Source organism: Passer montanus, unplaced genomic scaffold, assembly GCF_014805655.1.
Source record: "Passer montanus isolate IOZ18808 unplaced genomic scaffold, ASM1480565v1 scaffold49, whole genome shotgun sequence".
NCBI lineage: Eukaryota > Metazoa > Chordata > Aves > Passeriformes > Passeridae > Passer > Passer montanus.
The window spans coordinates 1827543-1833542 of NW_024369818.1; the positions used below are offsets into that span (position 1 = coordinate 1827543).

The window sequence follows — 6000 nt, forward strand, 5'->3', positions numbered from 1 at the left end:
TGTAATGCTGATATAACTGTAATATAAAGACAGCAGATATATTTTGGCTTTAATATCAATTATATGCTGTGATTTAAAATTTATGTAGCATTTCAAATCACAAGGTGACTTCAAGAGTATTCCTGGAACTTGCCAGCAATGTTGTGCCTCAGGTGGGACAGGAATTGATGAGGGAAGTTTGGATCCTCTCTCAGGACATCCCCTGGAACCTCAGCACTTAAACAGCACAGGCAGCACCCAGGGACAGGGATGGCTGGTCCTGCTTCACCGGCAGAGGGACTCAGAAAATCAAATTCAGTTTTGTGTCTGACGCCCCTCTGAACTCCAGTTTGTGCCACAGGACAGATAAAAGGTTAATATATATATATATATATATATATGAGGATACAATATGTTTGCTCTTTTTTGGCAGAATCTTTGTCTTTTTCTCACATTTCCTTTAACAGTGCTAGAAACATCCTCATGCAACCCCAAAAAAATCCCAACAAAAACTACCCAAACCTAAAAAAAAAACAAACCAAAAAATAACCCAAAGACTCCAGATACAACTCACATTTCAGTATGCATCGTCAGCTGCCCCAGGTGTTCCATTGAGGAAATCTGTAATTTGCATTCTCAAATTTTGGGTTTATTCAGGGCCATTTCTGCTAGACTGTCTGACATAAAGAGATCTGGTATTTATTTAATAAGATATCAGGTTTAATTTGCATGTGGAATTCTGCATTCACAGCATGTAATGTCCTAAGTAATATTCAGAAGTTTTTCTTAGATTCAGACAACTAGGAAAGATGGATTAATTAACAGAATACCAGTAATTTATTAGTAAGTATGAGGCAAAACCAGGACACTACCTATCATCATGTAAACATTTCAAATATTTTGGAAATAAATTATTACTGAAAAGGATAGTGCAATTCTGAGCCAAATAATCATTCCTCTTACAACATCATTTATCTTATTGAAAATTTTAAAATGTGCAGAACACAGAAGTGTTCTGCTCTTACACTGTGGGAGCAGAGATTTTAAACATGATTCATTGTCCTGTCAGACTATTTGCCTAATGCCAGAAAAAATCCATTAACATCTTTCAGCCTCCAAAATATTGGGAACAGAATTGCTCTTCCCTCTCCTCCCTTCTATCACACTGGGCTGGAAAGGAGAGCAGAGGAAGAGGAACTCTCTGCCACAGTGATTTACAGTGCAGTATGGGATATTTGGTAAAACATGGCTCAGCTTCTTGTTCTTCTTTTATTTTAATTTAAAAAGGACATTTTCCCTATGCTGCTGAGTACTGTGGACAGTACCAGGTGCATTTTGTTCTGGACTGCACAGATAACTCCCCCCTAATCTCACAGGACTCAGGCTCCCATCTGAGGCTGCACATTCCTTCCTATCACTTCCAAACACTTCAGACCTGGGAATGGAACTTTCTGGAATCTCATCAGAATAGATTATGCATGTTTTATATGTTGCCTCTCAGAACTGCATATTTTAAAATACACACATCTCACCAGGAAATACTCAATCTGCCAGTTTTGCTTTATCTACCCTTCCTAGATAATTTGCTTTCTGAACAGAACTGTAAAGAGATTTTAAGTGATTTTAATACAGGAAGAAATCCAGCAGCTGGAGCCAACTGTTAAAAAATGTGAAGCCCTATTAATTTTTTATCACATGTCCAAAAGGACACTGCTTTGTGTAGATTATACAGGCATATTCAAATAAGTTTGGGAACGAAGCTTCAGAATAATTTTAAGTAATGGATAATGATGCCCATGAAAAGATGAGTGAGAAAAAAAGGCTGAGAAAAATCTATTTTGATCAACCAGCCAAGCACAGGAGCGTGTCAAGCACATGCATTTTCATTTCTGTGAGAGCAGGCTCAATGAAGCCTTAAAGAACATATTAGCAGAGAGACAGCTGGATCCCAGCATCCCCAATCAGGACACATCCAGGTTAGCTCCTGATTTATGTGTCCCAGAGCCTCCTCCTGCCAGGCCTGAGTCCCGTGGCACAGAGAGCAAACTCATTCTAAAGACATATATGCTGCACTTCATCTTCTCTGAGGCTCCAGCCACTGTGATCAGGGCAGAATTTGACACAGAAACTGAAAGATTTATGGCTCTCAGCCTTGCCAAGATCTTCAGAGGTGGCCAAAGCAGAGCTTATTTAATGCAATTAGTAATTGTATTAGGAAAGCCAAATCACTCTGTTTACAGTGACACTTGACAAAATTTAAATGGCAACAATCTTTAATCTGCATTTCTGAACTTTCTCTTTGAATTCTTAATGTATAGAACAAAGGACATAATTTTTTTTATATTCAGCTGGGATCTTCTTTTCGCTCTTTCAAAAAGTTCCCTGCCAAAAAAACCTAATCCTATCACTTACTACTTGCTTTTATTCAGTGCTCACCAAAACTTGAACTGCATCTCAGAAAACAGCATGGCTAAATAGCAAAATTGAAATGACCAATGAAAGTTCTGGATCCTTCAGTACATGGACACAAAGCACTGCTGGTACAGAAATGAAAGAAAATAATGTCAGAATTGTAGGAAAATATTTCAAGCTGTTTAATGCAATGTACAAAACCTGAATTTCTTTCCTCCTTGTTCAGCACTTTTAGGACATCATTCTGAGTGGGCAGGCCAGGTTTAGATCCCCTCATGAGAAGAGAGAACAAGTTCAGCAGAAGGCCACAAAGGAAAACAATGCTATCCATTTCCTTATCAGTTCCTTCTTCTTTAGGGAAAATTTATTTTAAAAAGACTTTTAAAAGTCTTTAAAAGAATTAAATGTATACAGCATTGTTTTGATTCTCATCTCCAATAAAATAATTTTATTCTATACCTGCTAATAACCCATTTCTGTAAGAAAACACTTGGTGAAACTTTATTTTTAGCATTATATTCTCAGAACATTGTGGCTAGTATTAAACATCATTGCATTTTATAAATACTGTCATTTTCTACTGAGGTAGAAACATTACATAACTTTTCAGATGACAGCAGTAAAATTACATTTAGTCATGTGCAATGAGATGACAAATCTAGATTAAATTCCAATTTCTGCAAGTCTTCCATCAATCATAGGTGAGACAAATGCAAACCCTGGTTCTTTTACCACCCAAAATTTCCAAATCCATGCTCACAGTAATTATTGAACATTCAGGAAAACCAGCCTTGAATTGTGAATTTGCACCAATTCAGAGAAAAGGAATTCAGCAGCAGACTGAAGAGCAACTGAAAAATCACTTTCCTTCCCCCACAGTTTATTTCAGTCCAAGTAAAATGAGTTCTGTTTATGTGTATTTATATTAACTTTCATTGCTGGTATTAAAGAGCTACCTGAGTTCCCCTTCCCACAATTCCTGTGGCACTAAATTAAGAATAAAGCATCACTTCTGCCAAGGACTGCAGCTGGCAAGAGAAAGGACCCTGCAAGTCCTGAGTGACAATGAATTGGACAGAAAAATAAAGAATCACCCCAATTCTGTGAAACTACAGTTGGGTTTGTCTGTCTCTATTCAAGGAAACTAAAATAGGATTTCTTGGAAAAGCAGGGCAGCAGTTAAGTCCACCTGCCTTAATGGGGTTAGTGGATATTATTAGTTATGATCCAGGGAGTTATGTAACAATTTTATACATGTGTAGCATAAACATTTTAGTGTCCTTGCAGTATCACTCCTAAAGCATCCTCAGAGTGAATGCTCAGCTTCCCTGCATCATTAAATGCCTAAAAAAGAGTTTGAACTATAAGAAATTGCTTTTCTACAGCTTTCTAAAGGCAGTCTGCTCCATTCACCTTTGGTTTTTTTAAGCTTTAAATTGTACAAGGCACATCTTATGCTGTAGCCTCCATCCTGCATAGCATTTGACATGAATTTCCTTTTTATATAGAATGGAATGGAGATTTTAATGACTGTTGGATTTTTCAGCTGCTCTGATGCAGAAAGAGTACAGGGAGCAGGGAGAAAGTGCATGTTCTCAATAGGCTTCTTAACAAAATGTAGGATCACTTTTACACACGTTTCTCCCCGTGATTTTGTTCCATCTCCTTCGCATGATTCAATCACCTGTGCTTGTCGTCTGATTTCTGACACTTGGCTCCCTGCCTGCCTTCTGACAAGAAATTCACTTCAGTGAGCTCTGTCCTGACTCTGGCCAGGTTTTGTGGGACAAGAAAATCCCTTCAGTGTCACATTCCAATCCCCTGTGCATCTTCAATTCCCTTTGCTCTTGCTCTCCCCCTGCCAGTGATTGTCTGGGTCATTTCCAAGAGGGAAAAGCATCATTACAGACCAGACTTGCTTGACCATTTCCATATTTTGACTTTGAAATCAAAACTTCATCAAGCTTGTGCTGAAAGCACTGGGTTTCTCAGGGGATTTTGAATTGTTACCAGTAACTGAGATAAAATCCCTGGTGGCCTGTTGGTATTGCTGTTGTGTTACCCAAACCCAGACATGACAAAATCTGCTCCAAAGCTGTTCTGGGTGTGCCTTCATCTCCTCTGCACTGGCTGACATGAACCCCAGCTCCTGCAGAGGCTGGCTGCTGCTTTCCCACCTTTTCCACCTGTCACCTGCATCCGTGGGACTTTTGGAGCAGCTCTGTGTGAGGGGCTGTTTGCTGTGCAGTGGGCTGGTGTTTGGAGATGCAGTGTTGTGAAAACACAGCTCTGCAGCTGGCAGATGACTCATTTTAATGCAATATACTTCAGCTGAACCTTGTTAAACAGCACTGAGAGGTTGTTTTTACACGACCTGACACCTTTGCATTTCATTTCCTTCTCCCAGAAGAGAAAACGGATGTTAGCATTTTGCCACTGAGATTCCTCTGTGCATTGTCACACCCCGTGATGGAAATACTGTGAAAATGGATGTGGTGTCACCTTCAGCCCCAGATCCAGAATGGATGGGAGCTCTCTGCCTCCAGGGACTTTCCAGCTCTTCCTTTGTAAGATAAAAATATTTCCCCTTGTTTTTTATGTACCTCTTGTTGTACATTCCAGGTGCTCAATTAGCTCTGAGTTAAATTGCAGCTCTCCAGGTTTGCTTTGGAGGGTTGGTGCTAATCAACACCATTGTCATTCTGGGCACCTCGTGAAAAACCCGAGTACAAATAAAAGGAACCCAGAGTTCTCTTGATAGAACGTGTGTGATGAACTGCTTGAGCAAACTTGCTGTGTTTTTGGGATGCCACAGACTAAGAACATTTGTTAGGTTAGAACATGAATTTTAGAAATTAATCAATACACCAGTCAGTGATACAAAAACCACTTCTGTACATCTTATAATAAATGGGAGAAGAGTCAGACTCTCCACTGAGCAATGCTTTTAAATTAAAATTCTCTTTTTCCAGACTAATTGAACTGACACATTTCCTATGTTAAATTGTTTTAAATGCCTAAGTCTTCTATCTGCTACGTGCCTCCTCAAAACTCATCATAAAATCATAAACAAGCTCTCCTCTGACTTGGTATTTATCTTCTGTTGAGGTAGTGTTCAATAAGAATCTTCTCACCAACATTTTATTGACAGGCAAATTTGCAAGAAAATCTTCAGTAAACACTTCTGGTCTAAGGATCTCCCCGCAATTTGTAAAAGTGATTAGCGTGCTGCATCTTTGCTGAAATGGAAATCTGGATTAGATCTCCCCTCTTCCAAGAGCCAAGATCACACATACTCTACCCCTGACAAGAACTTTATACTTCACTCTGTGCTTACTGTAATGTTCTGTTTTAATAAAAAAAAAAAAAAAGAAATTCTTTTTAAATTAAAAATATTTTAATAAAATACCTTTTTAAATAAAATGTATTTACAAAACTGAGCTGGTTCAGCTTAAAGAGAATAAAAAATTGAGTTTCCCAAGGAGCTTTTCTGGTCACCAGTTCTCAAACTGAGTGTGTTGAAAGCATCCAGCAGGTAAATGCAATGACAAAGTTACATTTTATGTGTAATTTTTTGATTCATACTGGGATTTTGAAATTAAAGGTTTC

The 6000-nt window shown here is 38.5% G+C and overlaps 1 long non-coding RNA gene across 4 annotated transcripts in view; it reads left to right on the forward strand.

Annotated features, from left to right (window-relative positions):
* Window positions 1-5740, forward strand: part of LOC120508766 — a 101757-nt gene extending 96017 nt beyond the window's left edge. Inside the window, exons 14-15 of one of the 4 annotated variants that reach the window (XR_005629075.1) lie at window positions 4799-4958; window positions 5543-5740. This is a non-coding gene — a long non-coding RNA (uncharacterized LOC120508766). The remainder of the gene's footprint in view (window positions 1-4798; window positions 4959-5542) is intronic. The other 3 variants (XR_005629076.1, XR_005629078.1, XR_005629077.1) reach the window with 3 other exon arrangements.
* Window positions 5741-6000: the final 260 nt, after the last annotated feature.